The following is an 18633-nucleotide window of genomic DNA, read 5'->3' as shown; positions in this document are numbered from 1 at the left end:
ACACACAGATGGATAGAACAGGACAGGACACACACAGATGGACAGACCAGGACTGGACACACACAGATGGATAGAACAGGACAGGACACACACAGATGGACAGACCAGGACAGGACACACACAGATGGACAGACCAGGACACACACAGATGGATAGGACAGGGGACACAGATGGATAGGACAGGACACACACAGATGGATAGGACAGGACACACACAGACAGGGCTTTTTGGGAGAGTTCAATAAAAATGATTTTCTCTGAGCGAGTCGGCCGGAGGGTTTCCGCTTGGCCTCTTTTATCTTTCCCTGGACTGAGAAAACGTTAGAGCAGCACAGACGGAGAATAAAACATGTAACTGAAGACAGTGCTTTAGATTTAAACTTTGCTGCACTTTCTAGTGAATCATTTCCACACATTGAAAATTGAGAGCAGTGGGTCAGTCAATGTCACCACTTCCATTAGAAATAAACCAGAACAAGTCAACAGCACTAAACCATCACTACTGTACTAGGAATTTGACCACAGCAACCAACCTGAACACAACTACACCTGTGACTACTATTACCAACAGTGCTGCTGTTGTTGGAGAGGAACAGAGGGTAATACTAACAGAACCCATAGTGGGGAATCATATCTCTCTCAGCGTTGTTGAAGCAGAAACAGTACAGCACAGCTGAATCAATGTGACCGGGTTAAAGACTGGTTTCTACTGCCTTAGACTGTCAGGGGGCTGGAAGTGACAAACTGAGTTCTTGTCATCCTTTCATACCCTTCCCGTCCCTACAGGTCCCACTTCACCACACTTATAACAACACAGCACAACACCTCACCACCACATCTCACTGGACATAAACCTAGTCCGGCTCACTTCTTTCCTTGTGGAGGATGTTTTTGTTCTTAGGTTCTCACCCTTTAGGGAGTCTTTACTAGCTGTGCTTCTACATTGCTTGCTCTTTGGAGTTTTAGGCTGGGTATCTGAAAAGCATTTTTGGACAACTGCTGATGTAATAAGGGCTTTATGAAATACATTTGATTGATAGCCATTAGATAGCCTTGGGGAAACTCTGTTTTTAGAGTAGGTTTTAGGTTAAACTTCTTTGGGAAAGGAGGGCAGTATTGAGTAGCTTGGATGAATAAGGTGCCCAGAGTAAACTGCTTGTTACCCAGGCCCAGAAGGTATGATATGCATATAAGTAGTAGATTTGGATAGAAAACACTCTAAAGTTTCCAAAACTGTTAAAATAATGTCTGTGAGTATAACATAACTCACATGGCAGGCGAAAACCTGAGACAAATCCAACCAGGAAGTGGGAAATCTGAGGTTTGTAGTTTCATTTAAGTGATTGCCTATCCAATATGCTGTGTCTATGGGGCCATATTGCACTTCCCGAGGCTTCCAGCAGATGTCAACAGTCTTTAGAAAGTTGTTTGAGGCTTCTATTGTGGAAGGGGGTCGAATAAGAGCTGTTTCAACAAGTGGACTAAGCTTTGGCCAATGAGTTGTTTACTGCGCGGTCACGCGGGTGAGCCGTTCCTTCTTTTCCCTCTGTAATGAATACGCCATACGAATACGCTATTGTGCCTTTCGAATAGTGAACTAAACGCGCGAACAAAACGGAGGTATTTGGACATAAATATGGACTTTCTATAGTGGACTTTATAATGAAATTGAGTGTGGTAGGTTCTTTTATATATTTTTTTAGATGTGAATACCAAGTATGTCTACTTCTCCATCCACCCATTTTATTGGTAAACTACAAGGTAGTGTAAACACTGTATTTTTTAACGATCCAATACGTAATATGTTACACTTGTCATAATTAGGTTTTAATCCAGAGAGGCTAGAAAAGTGATCAAGATCTTCAATGAGACTGTGCAGGGATATGGAAAAAAACAGAGTCATTAACATACATTGACACTTTTGTTTTTATCCCCAGGATTTCAAACCCCTTGATGTTCTTGTTGGATCTAATTTTAATAGCTAGCATTTCACTGGCCATAATAAATAGATATGGAGACAACGGACAGCCTTGTTTTACTCCTCTTAAAAGCTCAACACTTTCTAAGGAACCATTTTTTACTATTTTACATCTTGGGTTACTCTACATAACTTTAACCTGTTGTATAAGAGATTCACCAAAAGTAAAGAATTCCAGGCATTTATATATAAATTCTAATCATACTTTATCAAATGCCTTTTCAAAATCTGCTCTGAAGACGAGACCTGGTATATTCAGTGTTTCATAATGTTCAATTGTTTCAAGTAATTGTCGTATATAATCTCCAATATATCGTCCATGTTAAAAAACCTGTCTGACCAGGATGAACAATATCTGGTATAACCTTTTTTATTCTATGCTATGCATTTCACCAGGATTTTCACATCACAAAATTGAAGTGTTAGAGGCATCCAGTTTTTTAAATGGACTGGATCTTTATTCTTACCACCTGGGTCCTGTTTTAGTAGTAATGAAATCAGACCTTCAGAAATCAGACCTGAACGTCTACCATTTGTATAAAAGTAATTAAAACTATATAATATATATAGATATATAATATATATAATAATACATATTTGAGTACATCAAAAAGGTATAATATACCTGTACCGGTACACCATCAAGCCCTGGTGTTTTTCCAGACTGAAAATATTTTATTGCCTCAAAGTTCCTCTTCTGTAAATTGGCCTTCACACCGGTCTTTCTGTAAATTTGTTAATTTTACATTATTATTATTATTATTATTATTAGGAAAGAAATCCTTACAGTTAACATCATTCAGTGGAAATGGAGGAGACTGAAAAGAAAACATACAGCATGCTTAAGCTATTCTTAGGAATAGCACCCTTTTATACATTTTTTGCCTAAATGACATACCCAAATCTAATTGCCTGTAGCTCAGGCCTTGAAGCAAGTATATGCATACTCTTGATACCGTTTGAAAGGAAACACTTTGAAGTTTCTGTAAATGTGAATTGAATGTAGGAGAATATAAAATAATAGATTGGTTAGAAGAAAATACAAAGAAAAAAAACAACCAGTCTATTTTAACCACCATCTTTGAAATGCAAGAGAAAGGTCTCTGTTATGAGGTAATTGTAATTCCGATGGTGTCCACACGATGGCAGCAGTGTGCAAAGTTTCAGATGGGTAACTTGGAGTATGACAGATCCTCAAGACTTTTAGTGTGAAGTTCCAATGTACTTTTGGGCAAATCGTGAAGGAGACATTCGCATTCATATAAAACATTTCTGCAAGAATATTGTTAAATCTGTATACTTGGACTTTGATTTAGCTTTCCAAGTATTAGTAGCCATATTATAAGTTCATCATTTGCAAAACAACCAGTTTTCATAACTTCATAACTCTGAATATCCTTATAATTTTTGTCCAAAATGAAAAGGCATGTTGTCGTACAAGGTTAGAAGCTCCATTTTACGACATATACATGGTTTCCGGGTACTCCCGTAAAGCTCAGCTCATTGGCTATCTAGCTAGCTTTGTTTGACCCCGATTGGTGCTTATTTGACAAAGATACAGTTGTTCAAGAGATGAAGGCGTCGCTCTCTGACCAAATATGTTGTCCTTTAGGATGTACTACACCCCTAATGAAATATCAAATCAAATCAAATGTATTTATAAAGCCCTTCTTACATCAGCTGATATCTCAAAGTGCTGTACAGAAACCCAGCCTAAAACCCCAAACAGCAAGCAATGCAGGTGTAGAAGCACAGTGGCTTGGAAAAACTCCCTAGAAAGGCCAAAACCTAAGAAGAAACCTAGAGAAGAACCAGGCTATTAGGGGTGGCCAGTCCTCTTCTGGCTGTGCCGGGTGGAGATTATAACTGAACATGGCCAAGATGTTCAAATGTTCATAAATGACCAGCATGGTCAAATAATAATAATCACAGTAGTTGTCGAGGGTGCAACAGGTCAGCACCTCAGGAGTAAATGTCAGTTGGCTTTTCATAGCCGATCATTGAGAGTATCTCTACCGCCCCTGCGGTCTCTAGAGAGTTGAAAACAGCAGGTCTGGGACAGGTAGCACGTCCAGTGAACAGGTCAGGGTTCCATAGCCGCAGGCAGAACAGTTGAAACTGGAGCAGCAGCACGGCCAGGTGGACTGGGGACAGCAAGGAGTCATCATGCCAGGTAGTCCTAAGGCATGGTCATAGGGCTCAGGTCCTCAGAGAGAAAGAAAGAAAGATAGAAATAGAGAATTATAGAGAGCATACTTAAATTCACACAGGACACCGGATAAGACAGGAGAAGTACTCCAGATATAACAAACTGACCCTAGCCCCCCGACACATAAACTACTGCAGCATAAATACTGGAGGCTAAGACAGGAGGGGTCAGGAGACACTGTGGCCCCATCCGATGATACCCCCGGACAGGGCCAAACAGGCAGGATATTGTAACCCACCCACTTTGCCAAAGCACAGCCCCGCACACCACATAGAGGGAGTATGCTCACACCACCAACTTACGCATCCTGAGACCAAGGCCGAGATAGCCTCACAAAGAATCTCCCGCCACGGCACAACCCAAGGGGGCTCCACCCAGACAGGAAGATCACGCCAACGCAAGACAGGAAGATCAAATAGTGAAGTCTTGTACCTTCTAGGATCTCTGAGATTAGATTACTAATGTATGTTGACCGATTCAAACAACGTTATAGGGTAAGATTTTCACAGATTCCTTCTTGCAATTGAACGAGTGAATTACAGAAAGTCGATCGTGCGATGCTATATGCTACCCATTTTAGGATATAAAAAACCGATTTTACTCTACAAAACGACACTTCGTGTTATCTCTGTGACACTTTTGGATGATAAACTCAGAAAGCGAAGATGTCAGAAATATAGGTACCACAATTTTCATCCTTCAGAGGAGGAATTTTGATCAACCCTAGTTTGCTTGTTGTAAAAATATAGTGTTTTGTTGTAGGTAGCTTTCTGCTCTCAACATAGCATGCATTTATCGCAGTAATAGGCGTACTATAGAATTGGACAGTGCAGTTATCATTAACAACAAATGTAAGCTTTCAGCATTAGACAACTTCTATGTACGATTGTTGTTTCTCTAAATCTGCCATCTTGATATAATGCGCTGCGTGATTACAACTGTCCCGTTGACGACGACGATCCTTAACCTCTCTGGGATGCGGAGCTAGCGTCCAACAGGCCTGTTAAATGTAGGCAGCCAGATCAAAAAAAATCTATAAAATCAAACTTTATTAGAATCTACACATATGATAGATACCAAATTAAAAGCTACACTTCGTGTAGTGAATCAGCCGAAACATGTCAGATTTCAAAATGACTGTTCGGCGAAAGCATAAAGATGCATTATCTGAATATAGTACAGAGAGCTTAGCACTCTCTTTTTTGACAGGATTTCAACCATGCCGCGCTACTCAGAACGCGAGAAAATAAAATATAAAAATGCATTACCTTTTTGACGAGATTCTTTGGTTGGCACTCCAATATGTCCCATAGAACATCTACAAATGGGTCCTTTTAGTGTCGATTAATTCCGTCCAGTATATACCAAATGTACCATTTATGTTGCTGCCGTTGTCCCAGGAAAGGAATAGCGTTCAATTTGGCAAAATCAAAACGACAAATGATATCAAAGGAGGAAATTACCCTAAATACTGCCAGAAACATTTCAAAGACTTTTGTATGAATACAAACTTAAGGTAGTTTTAAACGTTAATAATCGATCAAATTGAAGACGGGTCAATTCTGTTTTCAATACAGGATATCAACAAAACTCACGGTACTTTTCAAGTCATTGCTCAACTCTCAAACATAAACAAACAACGTCACTCCACTTTCCGGGGTCAATATCGTTTCCATTTCCTAGTCCCGCAAAACTTCCTTTTTCCTTACCAATGGCGACATCCAGTGGAGCAGTAGAAACTGCGTGGATAGTAATATAGAATTCTGTGTGTGCCATGAAAACTCATTGAACATACAGGAACTTAACAATCAAAAAGGTTAGTGCCTCAGGTTTTGACTGCTATATAAGTTCGTTATACTACAGATATGATTCAAACAGTTTTAGAGAACGTCAGAGTGTTTTCTACACAATCTACTAATAATATGCTAATCTTATATTCTTGGGGATGAGTAGCACGAAGTTGAGAATTGCACACGCATTTTTCCCAAAGTGAAAACTTTGCACCCCGTATCCTCAAGAATTAAGATCAAAATGTTTTGATTCCTAAAGATTCGTTCATGGCACGTGATTCATGGTGAGTAGTGAGATGATTCTGTGTGAAGTAGTGAGATGATTCATGGTGAGTAGTGAGATGAGTTCATGGTGAAGTTGTGAGATGATTACATGGTGATAGATAGTGAGATGATTCATGGTGAAGTAGTGAGATGATTCATGGTGAAGTAGTGAGATGATTCATGGTGAAGTAGTGAGATGATTCATGGCACTAGAGTGTGATTGGAACAACCTGATCCCAGAGCAGAACACTGGACTGGTTCCATGTTGGGTGAATCATGGATAACTCCATTTGTAACAAGTTTCTGTAAATAATTTTTGGTAGAATTTCTGTGATGAAGATTCCCCAAAAAATGAGTGGATTTTTCCCAATTGTTTTTTTTTATCTAATTCACTTTATTTCCATAAAACATTACACTTGATCGTTCTTGAATAAGTACCTCCATTTATTTTTGTTTTTCCTCTAAACTATTTTGTGCCTCTATAGCACAGTTTCCATTACCATCTACCTGCACTGTTACTTCCTCTATTGCCTTTATTATCTCTTTTGACCTAAACAGCTTTTGTTTTAATGATTAGTATTGTATTGAATGGACTCTAAAAGTACATCTGAAAGTGTCCCATGCAGTAAGGGGATCTGCTGTACCTATGTTGTACAAAAAAAGTCAATTATTAATTATTTTGTCTTAGTTAAGAACAAATTGTCATCTAATAGGCTTTGATAAAATTTCCAATGTCCCCGTCCACGTGGAATTTCTGTAAGAGTTATATGAAGGCCAATTAGATGGTGGTCTGATCACATTCTGTAAGAGTTATATGAAGGCCAATTAGATGGTGGTCTGATCACATNGGTGGTCTGATCACATTCTGTAAGAGTTATATGAAGGCCAATTAGATGGTGGTCTGATCACATTCTGTAAGAGTTATATGAAGGCCAATTAGATGATGGTCCGATAGCATTCAGTCTCCTATTAATACTTTTTTAAACTTTTGATGCCAGCAAGAACGAGACCAGGAAGTAATCAAGCTTGATTAAGCCTCCTCCATGTATAACTCACTAGGTCAGGGTTTTTCAACCTCCATGTATCCACTTGTTGTAATTTATCCATGATCTTTGTCATGTGCTTGAGGGTGATAGTTTATAGAATGATTTCCTTTATGATCCATTGAGGTACTTAAAACCATATTATAATCTCCCACCATAATAATAGATTATTTCGTTGCTTGTGAGCTCAATATATTATTATATATATTTTCGAAAAAGTGTGGATCACCATTATTTGGCCCATATAGATGAATTAGCCAGATCTGTTTTTGGTCCAATAGCATATTTAAAACAATCCATCTTCCTTGCGGATCTGTTTGTACAATCGGATCAAAATTTGCATTAATTAGTATAATCACCCATTTTGAGTTTCTGCGACCATGACAAAAATATATTTCTCCCTCCCAGTCCTTTTTCCACCCAACCTCATCTATATTTTTGTAGAATGAGTTTCCTGTAAACAATAGGTATTATATTCTTTCTCTTTTAGCCAAGTAAAAAGCCATTACAATTATAACTTGCTATACTTATTTCCCCACTTACCATAATAATACCAAAGTTTCAATTATACTTACCACAACCAATGTTAGTAAACTTACCATTAAAAAGCACCATGATGATTAAGTGTACCATAATAATTGGCACTGTTAACCATACTGTATCTGCAACTTTGTAATTGTCCTATTATTCCACTGACTAAAACCTCCCCCCGTATCTAGGTCTGCTGTCACTAAGACCATCAGACCATCTCCCTGACTCATGACACACCTTTGCGTCCTAAGGAAAACCCTTGGCCACCAATTGGCGTTGGCCAGAGAGAAATACGGGCAGTCCAATGATAACATAATTATCTACGAGGATGCCTAAGAGAACTAACCAAATAACATGGGAAAAAAGTCCGAAAAAATGTACAATATTAGATCATATAAATAATAACAGCACAATCTTATACATGCTGGCTCATATTTGAAAGTCGTAGCAAGGCTATAAGCATGTCAGCCCAGCCTGCTCACTTCATTGGATTCAATTGTTCATAAAATAATGTAATCAACTTAAAAAGAAAACAACCTTAATATATCTCAAGACCAGTCCTTTTTTTATGTCCATTACATTCAAAACGTATTTCATGCAGTCCTCATTATATCCTGTTCTATTCTGATTTTTTTTTAAAGGAGAAAGGAAAAATGAACATCGATTCTAATGACTGCAAGTAAAAATTTGTCTTAGGCATCACATTATATCCTGTTGTATTTAGCCATGGCTGTGCCAGAGCCGACCTCCAAGCCAACACTGGGCACTCCCTTATGGGAACGCATACAAGTTCAACTCACAATCGACTCCGACACAGCAACGGCACGACAGCATTTGATTATTTACATATAATTTATAGACCACTAGACTAAGATACTGCTTCTCTGCTAGGAGCCTTTTGAAAGTGGGGTACAGGGCACGTCGTCTCTCCACTATTTCATGAGGAAATTGTTCATTAATAGAGAATGGGATGTTCTTCAATTCCCTAACCTGTTGTAAACAAGGCAATTTTCATTTTGTAGTGGGTTAGCATAGCAACGATCGGATGGCGCCTTCCCTCTGCTCTGCCACTGAAACGGTGAGCTCTTTGAAAGTCAATTGTTTCCACCTGTTTTGTCTGTCATCTTGAGATTACATTTCATGAACACCTTGACTTTTTCCTCCGTTGACTGATAGTTTTCATTTTCATCCTCCTTTATAACAATATTATTTTGCATACTTCTGCACTTTAGATCAAGTAATACGGCTTTCATTCTTTTATTCTAATTTTTCCACGGCTGGCCATGCTTTCCACCTGGCTACCCCTACCCTGGCAAACATCTCAGCAACCCCTGCAGCAAACTGCCCAAAACTCCCCCCCCCCCCCYCCGCTTCTCCTTCACCCAAATCCAGACAGCTGATGTTCTGAAAGAACTGCAAAATCTGGACCCCTACAAATCAGCAGGGCTAGACAATCTGGACCCTCTTTTTCTAAAATTATCTGCCAAAATTGTTGCAACCCCGATTACTAGCCTGTTCAACCTCTCTTTTGTGTCGTCTGAGATTCCCAAAGATTGGAAAGCTGCTGCGGTCATCTCCCTCTTCAAAGGGGGAGACACTTTACACCAAAACTGTTATAGACCTATATCTATCCTACCCTGCCTTTCTAAAATCTTCGAGAGCCAAGTAAATAAACAGATCACCGACCATTTCGAATCCCACCGTACCTTCTCCACTATGCAATCTGGTTTCCAGAGCTGGTCATGGGTGTACCTCAGCCATGCTCAAGGTCCTAAACAATTTCATAACCTCCATCGATAAAAGACAGTACTGTGCAGCCGTCTTCATCGACCTGGCCAAGGCTTTTGACTCTGTCAATCACCGCATTCTTATCGGCAGACTCAATAGCCTTGGCTTCTCAAATGACTGCCTCGCCTGGCCCACCAACTACTTCTCAGATAGAGTTTTACCATTGTAAAACTGACTATCCTGCCGATCATTGACTTCGGCGATGTAATTTACAAAATAGCCCCCAACACTCTACTCAGCAAACTGGATGTAGTCTATCACAGTGCCAACCGTTTTATCACCAAAGCCCCGTATACTACCCCCCACTATGCTCTCGTTGGCTGGCCCTCACTACATATCCGTCGCCAAACCCACTGGCTCCAGGTCATCTATAAGTCTCTGCTAGGTAAAGCCCCGCCTTATCTCAGCTCACTGGTCACCATAGCAACACCCACCCATAGCACGCGCTCCAGCAGGTATATTGCACTGGTCATACCCAAAGCCAACACTTACTTTGGCCTTCTTTCCTTCCAGTTCGCTGCTGCCAATGACTGGAACAAATTGAAAAAAATCTCTGGAGCTGGAGTCTTGTATCTCCCTCTCTAACTTTAAGCATCAGCTGTCAGAACAGCTTACTGATCACTGTACACAGCCAATCTGTAAGTAGCCCACACTTGCTCTTTTGCACCCCAGTATCTCTACTTGCACATTATCATTTGCACATCTATCACTCCAGTATTAATGCTAAATTGTAATTATTTTTGCCTCTAAGGCCTATTTATTGCCTACCTCGCTGCTCTTCTACATTTGCACACAATGTACATAGATTTTTCTATTTTTTATTTCTATTGTGTTATTGACTTTACATTGTTTATGTGTAACTCTGTGTTGTTGTTTTTAATCGCACTGCTTTGCTTTATCTTGGCCAGGTCGCAGTTGTAAATGAGAACTTGTTCTCAACTGGCCTACCTGGTTATTAAATAAAGGTGAAATAAAAAATATTTCAAAAATACAAAACCAGAGCCTCTCTGTAGTGTCTTTTAGGGAGTCCACCGTAGTTTTCAATATCTTATTTCCCGCTCGTATTTCTTCCATCATTTTATTACTGTAATCCATTCCTGTTTTTAAGGCCTCAACCTCCCCCAGTAGCCCAGGCAGTAGATCATTTTTTTTTTCAACTGCTCTCTCATGCTTGTAAGCAACGCTCTATCTCCTGGAGACGTAGTTATAAAAACATCCCCCTCCAATGTGAAGTTTGGAATTTTAGATGGCGGCTTTCCTCCCGTTTCGCTCGCAGAACGCGAGGAAAGGTCTTTCTCTTGTTCGCTTCCATGTATCCGTTTCTTTTTGCGAGCATTTCAAAATGCTGATCAATACAATAGTTCCAGATTCTCTATATTATCCATAATGTTTGATTCGTAGTTATCAGCTAATCTTTCAATTTTTGTGATTCATTCATGGGACAAGATGTGCCTACCACGCTGCCACCTGCTACGTCATCATCTGTGTTTCGATGGATTATCTTGGCAAAGGAGAAATGCGCACTAACGGGGATGTAAACAAATTTGTGCACAAAAATTAAGGGAATTATCCTTTTTCTGCATATGGAACATTTCTGGGATCTTTAATTTCAGGTCATGAAACATGTGACCAACACTTTACATGTTCTGTTTATACTTTTGTTCAGTGTAGTTTTTATTTAACTCTCCCAAAAATGTCCATCTGTGTGTGTCCTGTTCTGTTCTATCCATCTGTGTGTGTCCTGTCCTGTCCATCTGTGTGTGTCCTGTCCTGTTCTATCCATCTGTGTGTGTCCTGTCCTGTCCATCTGTGTGTGTCCTGTCCTGTTCTATCCATCTGTGTCCTGTCCTGTCCTGTTCTATCCATATGTGTCCTGTCCTGTTCTATCCATCTGTGTGTGTCCTGTCCTGTCCTGTTCTATCCATCTGTGTGTGTCCTGTTCTGTTCTATCCATCTGTGTTTGTCCAGTCCTGGTCTGTCCATCTGTGTGTGTGTGTTCCTTGGGGCAGTGGGAGTGTTCCACATGGGGAGAGAGTGTGACCTACTGATTTACTACTTCTGCTATGGTGCTCTGTCGCACACACACACACACCCACTTGCACACACACAGTGCCCCAACCTGTACCCGCCACCACCACCACTCAGAAACCCATTAACACTCAAGGACAGACCGGAGGCCTCGCTAGTGTGTGTGTATGTTTGTTCTATGTCTGTGTTTTTTGTGCATGTGTGTGCCTGAATGTGTGTCACTCTCAACACCGTCCAGTAAATAACCTCTGCTCTCCTGCCGCTGTCTTTTATTTACAACCTTCAGAGCAGAATGGACCGACAGAGGACAACGACAACGTGGATAACAGCGAATGAGTCATGCTTTTCCTTCTTTTTCTACACCTTTGAATCTTAGTATTATAGATGCTAGTTAGATAGTATTATATTAGTATTATAGTTGCTAGATAGTGTTATATTAGTATTATAGATGCTAGTTAGATAGTATTATATTAGTATTATAGTTGCAAGATAGTGTTATATTAGTATTATAGATGCTAGTTAGATAGTATTATATTAGTATTATAGTTTCTAAATAGATAGTATTATATTAGTATTATAGTAGCTAAATATACACTATTATATTAGTATTATAGAAGCTAGATAGATAGTATTACGTTAGTATTATAGTAGTTAGATACATAGTATTATAGTTGCTAGATAGATAGTATTATGTTAGCATTATAGTTGCTAAATAGATAGTATTATGTTAGTATTATAGTTTGCTAAGTAGATAGTATTATGTTAGTATTATAGTTGCTAGATAGATAGTAATTATGTTAGTATTATTAGTTTCTAAATAGACAGTATTATGTTAGTATTATAGTTGCTAAATATAGTATTATGTTATTATTATAGTTGCTAAATAGATAGTATTATGTTATATTATAGTTGCTAAATAGATAGTATTATGTTTAGTATTATAGTTGCTAAGTAGATAGTATTATGTTAGTATTATAGTTGCTAAATAGATAGTATTATGTTAGTATTATAGTTGCTAAACAGATAGTATTATGTTAGTATTATAGATGCTAAGTAGATATTATTATGTTAGTATTATAGTTGCTAAATAGATAGTATTATGTGTCGGTATTATAGTTGCTAAATAGATAGTATTATGTTAGTATTGTAGATGCTAAATAGATAGTATTATGTTGATATTATATGCTAAATAGATAGTATTATAGTAGCTAGATAGAGTATTATGTTAGTATTATAGTTGCTAAATAGATAGTATTATGTTAGTATTATAGTAACTAGATAGATAGTATTATGGTAGTATATAGTAGCTAGATAGATAGTATTATATTAGGATTATAGATTCTAAATAGATAGTATTATGTTAGTATTATAGTTGCTGTAAGTAGATAGTATTATATAGTATTATATTTGCTAAGTACATAGTATTATATTAGTATTATAGATTCTAAATAGATTAGTATTATATTAGTATTATATTTGCTAAGTACATAGTATTATATTAGTATTATAGATTCTAAATAGATAGTATTATGTTAGTATTATAGATGACTAAACAGAAGCTTTACTTCTTGCCTTGCTACCCAAACTCATTGCTCCAGAAAAATGCTACGCCACGCCCACAGATGTTAGTTTCTTCTCCGAAATAAGTCTGGATCTGAGTACCTCCCTGAAGTGTTATGGAACGCAATCACATTCTAAACGTTCTGATTGGTCCCAGAAACCAATGGGTTGGGCTAGAGCCAGAACACAGGTAGGTAAAGTGACATATTGAAATGTGTCGTTGGCCTTGATACACTGATTGCCTAGAGATGATCCGATCGCTGATGACTTTGTTTTGTACAACACCCCTCATGTTGATATCACCACAAATGACTTGAACAATGTCTGAAGTAACATCATTATTTTTTATATAGTTTTTTTTAACCTATTTTGACAGGGAGTCAATGCTGAGATCAAAGTCTCTTTTCCAGATGAGACCTGTATAGCACAACAATGAAATAAACACACTAAACTACACATTCATATACATATTATTATACACAAAAATACACGAAAAGCAAAACACGATCATAAAAAAAAGTTCCTCTAATAACCGAAGAGGCACCAATTTTCCTACAATTTTAAAGTGCATTGTAGATCATTCCTCATGCAAGACGCAACGAAACCAATGGCTGATCAACCTAACTCTCTAGACACCAAAGGAGTCTCCTGTCACGCCCTGGCTATAGAGAGGTTTTTTATTCTCTATTTTGGTTAGGCCAGGGTGTGACTAGGGTGGGCAGTCTATGTTCTTTTTTCTATGTTGTTGGTTTTCTATGTGTTTGGCCTGGTGTGGTTCCCAATCAGAGGCAGCTGTCTATCGTTGTCTCTGATTGGGAGCCACACTTAGGTAGCCTGTTTTCCCACTATGAGTTGTGGGTAGTTGTTTTCTGTCTTTGTATTAGTTACCAGACGGAACTGTTTCGGTTGTTCTTTGTTTGTTTATTTTGTATTTTAGTGTTCAGTGCATTTTAAATAAATGACGAACACTTACCACGCTGCACATTGGTCCGATCCTTCCTCCTCCTCCTCAGACGAAGAGGAGATCCGTGACATCTCCAGAGTTAACCAACCCTGTGAACGGGTTTTCTAACTTGTCATTTTAAATCTTAACAGTGATGTTAGGTAGGCCGGAAGTTTGTGGAGCAGGGCTTTGCAAACAAAAAGAGTGTACTGATGTGATCTACATTACTTCAAAGAGGTCCAGACAACCTTTTGGTGAAGAATACAGTAATGACTAATAAAACTGTCTCCTGTGATAAAACGAAGGGCGCTATGAAAAATGGCATCCAGGGGTTTAAGAGTAGAGGCAGTTTTCCAGAATTTAGACAGGTTCCCATTACATAATAATCAGATTTTGCCTTTCTTGTCACACCCTGATCTGTTTCACCTGTCTTTGTGATTGTCTCCACCCCCCTCCAGGTGTACATCTTCCCCATTATCCCCTGTGTATTTATACCTGTGTTCTCTGTTTGTCTGTTGCCAGTTCGTCTTGTTTGTCAAGTCAACCAGCGTTTTTTTGTATTCAGCTCCTGCTTTTCCCCAGTCTCTCATTTCTCGTCCTCCTGGTTTTGACCCTTGCTTGTCCTGACCCTGAGCCCGCCCACCTGACCACTCTGCCTGCCCCTTACCCTGAGCCTGCGGTCCTGTACCTTTGCCCCGCCTCTGGATTACCGACCTCTGCCTGACCTGACCTGACCCTGAGCCTGCCTGCCGTCCTGTACCTTTGCCCCTGTTGCTGTAATAAACAGTGTTACATCGACACGGTCTGCATCTGGGTCTTACCTTTATCCTGATACTTTCTGATATGTCTAACACAGTGATTCCTCAGTTTCTTAAAAGCTTACCAGTCTAGGCCTAAGCCTGTGTTCCTTGCTATGACCAAAGCATCATCTCTTTTATGAATGACTTCTGATCATTCAGGAGTGTACCAAGCATTCGATCTACCTTTAACCTTTAATCTTTTTGAAAGGAGCACGACCATCTACAGTAGTATTGAAGACATCTGCAAGAAGGCTCGAAGCTAAATCAGGTTCAGGGATAAGCTGAAATACACTCAAGATCACTAAAATAAAGACCATGTAAAAAACAAAGCATGTTCACTGAAGTTTTTAAAGTTCCTCTTTGTGATGTCACAAGGCTTAGATTTGTGTATTCTCAAGTATCTAACACAAACGACTGGGCTGTGGTCACGGGCTTCCGAGTGGCACAGTGGTCTAAGGCACTGCATCCCAGTGCTAGAGGCGTCACTACAGACCCTGGTTCAGTGGTCTAAGGCACTGCATCCCAGTGCTAGAGGCGTCANCTGCATCCCAGTGCTAGAGGCGTCACTACAGACCCTGGTTCAGTGGTCTAAGGCACTGCATCCCAGTGCTAGAGGCGTCACTACAGACCCTGGTTTTATTCCAGGCTGTATCACAAAAGGCTGTGATTGGGAGTCCCATAGGGTGGCGTACAATTGGCCATGCGACGTCCGGGTTAGGGTTTGGTCGGGGTAGGCCGTCATTATAAATAAGAACTGACTTGCCTAGTTAAATAATGGTTAAATCAATTAAAAAATATATATATTGGGAGAAGACACCAGTAGAAACATATCTCTCTGGGGTATTTGTTAGAATGATATCAATCAGAGTTGACTCTGAAGGATCTATAGGGTTGGGCCGTTTAGACTTAGTAACCGGTTGGGTTTAGATCAATACATCACCATGTATTTTAGATTGTCTGAAGCCTGCATTTCCCAATCATAATTTAAGTCACCCAGGATAATAACTTCTGATTCAGTAAATGAAGACCACAAACTAGTTATTAACTCCTCGATGGTTAGCCGAGAGAGGATGGTCGACCCCATAACAGCTATGGATACATAGATTAGCGGAATAATTAAGTTTGTCATGAGGCAACTTGACTTCAGGCTATAAAAGTTTAAAGTTTTAACTTGTTTTTAAATGCAATTGTATAGCAGATTATTTTTCAGTCTAACCACCCTTAACTAGCCTAGTTCCCCATTGATCATGGGAAGGGTAGAGAGACAGGCAGCCTGGCTGAGCTGTGCAGCTTCAGAGCCCAGGGTGATGCACTGGTGATGAAAGCCTTACAGGCAACATCACAGCTGGGCTTCAGCCCGACCGCCATGCCACCCCACTCGGATCTTCTGAACGAACTCAACCTAGCCCCTGGCATTGTCCTCACCAGTCACCCAGAGAAATGAGGAGTGAAATGAGGAGAGGAGAAGAGAGGAGAGGAGGGGACGGGGCAATCAAGGTTTCCTCAGGCAAGGAGCTCAGAGTGTGCTGCTGTGTGAAGATCACTGAGAATCACCCTCCTATCCGACTGTCTAAGGGTGCGTCAATCCCACAAACAAACACTTGCACGTAAGTACGCAGGCACACACGCGCACATGCATGCACTCACTCGCTCGCTGCAGGTGAACTATGCCAGGTGAACTACGGCATGGTTTGAAAGAGAGCTTTAACTTCTTACAAATAAATGAAGGATGCTATACCAAATGTAGAGTAGCAGCATGTTTCCATACGATCATGAGATGAGTCATAGTACACACACCTTTGTGTGTGTGTTTCTGGTTTTACCATCCTTGTGGGGACCAGAATACTATATTGCCCACCAAACTCATCACTAAGCTAAGGTCCCTTGGACTGAACACCTCCCTCTGCAACTGGATCCTGGACCTCCTGATGGGTCGGGCCCCCAGGTGGTGACGGTAGACAACAAACACATCCGCCACGCTGCGTTTCATTTGAAATGAATATCGTTCCGGTGAACCAAAATGCAATTACTCTGTCGGTGTGTTCGAAGCGTTAGTCCCCTCCTGTACTTCCTGTTCACCCATAACTGCGTGGCCACGCACCACTCTAACACCATCATTACGTTTGCCAACGACACGCCGGTGGTAGGCCTGATCACCGGAAACAATAAGACTGCCTATAGGGAGGATGTCAGAGACAACAACCTCCGGGAAATGGAGGGCCGAGCACGCCCCCATTCACATCGAGATCTTCAAGTTCCTCGGTCTGCACATCACTAAGGATCTATCAATGTCCAAAACAAAGTCGTGAAGAGGGCACACCAACGCTTCATCCCCCTCAAGAGGCCCAACACTCTCAAAAGGCCCAACACTCTCAAGAGGCCTAACACTCTCAAGAGGCCCAACACTCTCAAGAGGCCCAACACCCTCAAGAGGCCCAACACTCTCAAGAGGCTCAACACTCTCAAGAGGCCCAACACTCTCAAGAGGCCCCACCACTCTCAAAGAGGCCCAACAACTCTCAAGAGGCCCGCTCAACATTCTCAAGAGGCCCGCTCAACATTCTCAAGAGGCCCGCTCAACATTCTCAAGAGGCCCGCTCAACATTCTCAAGAGGCTCAACATTCAATCACAATCACACCTCACCACATACCCTGCTAATATTGTCTATTATCTATCCTGTTGCCTAGTCACTTTATCCTTACCTATGTGTATAGTACATATCCCACCTCCATTACCTCGTACTCCTGCACATTGACTGGGTACTGGTACTCCCTGTATATAGCCATGTTATTACCTGGTACCCCTGCACATTGACTCAGTACTGGTACTCCTTGTATATAGCCATATTATTACCTGGTACTCCTTGCACATTGACTCAGTACTGGTACTCCCTGTATATAGCCATGTTATTATCTACTCCCTATATTTAGCCATGTTATTATCTTCTCCCTATACGTATATAGCCATGTTATTTTTACTGTTTGTTTTCATTCGTTACTCACTGTTTCACTATTTCATTTTTTTTCATTTTGTATCTCATCTTTAACTCTGCGTTGCTGGAAAATGAGCTGTAACTAAGCATGCCACTGCAGTCTACACCTGTTGTCTACAAAACATGTGACAAATACAATTTGATTGGATTTTATTTGAATTGGAGTGGAATTGTTCTGAGGTCAGAATCATGACCTTGTATTAACCAATGATGTATATAAACCTGGATTCCTGATGCTATGTATTGGGCCAATGAAAGGCTTTGAAGCCATCGGTCGGCCATATTGACTCTCCCCAGTAGGAGCTGTTCTCCATAGGAATGAATGGAATTCTACACTATTTCAATTAAATGTATTTAAAGGACAACAATTAAATGTATTTAAGTGTTTTTGTTGTTGTAGTGGAAACAGTAACATTAGTAATCTTAAAAATATATACTTGAAGGAAAATGTCTTTATATATTTTTTATTTGTATTTTTAGCTCACATAATGTAATTTAAAAGTATGCATTAAGGTGTTTGTAATATAATAAATGTGTTAAAAATATTAATAAATACATTTTTATAGCTTCCAAAATATTTGTTACAATGGTGGGCGAGAACCAAGATGGAGGCACGGTGGGGGAAAAACCAAGATGGAGGCTCTGTGGCTTCAAAACAGCAGACCTATTAGTTTTTATATATGTATAAATATACCAACGGAATATA

The sequence above is a fragment of the Salvelinus sp. IW2-2015 genome, unplaced genomic scaffold (assembly GCF_002910315.2).
Source record: "Salvelinus sp. IW2-2015 unplaced genomic scaffold, ASM291031v2 Un_scaffold3622, whole genome shotgun sequence".
NCBI classification, from domain to species: Eukaryota; Metazoa; Chordata; class Actinopteri; order Salmoniformes; family Salmonidae; genus Salvelinus; species Salvelinus sp. IW2-2015.
Note: the sequence above shows the minus strand (reverse complement) of the source record.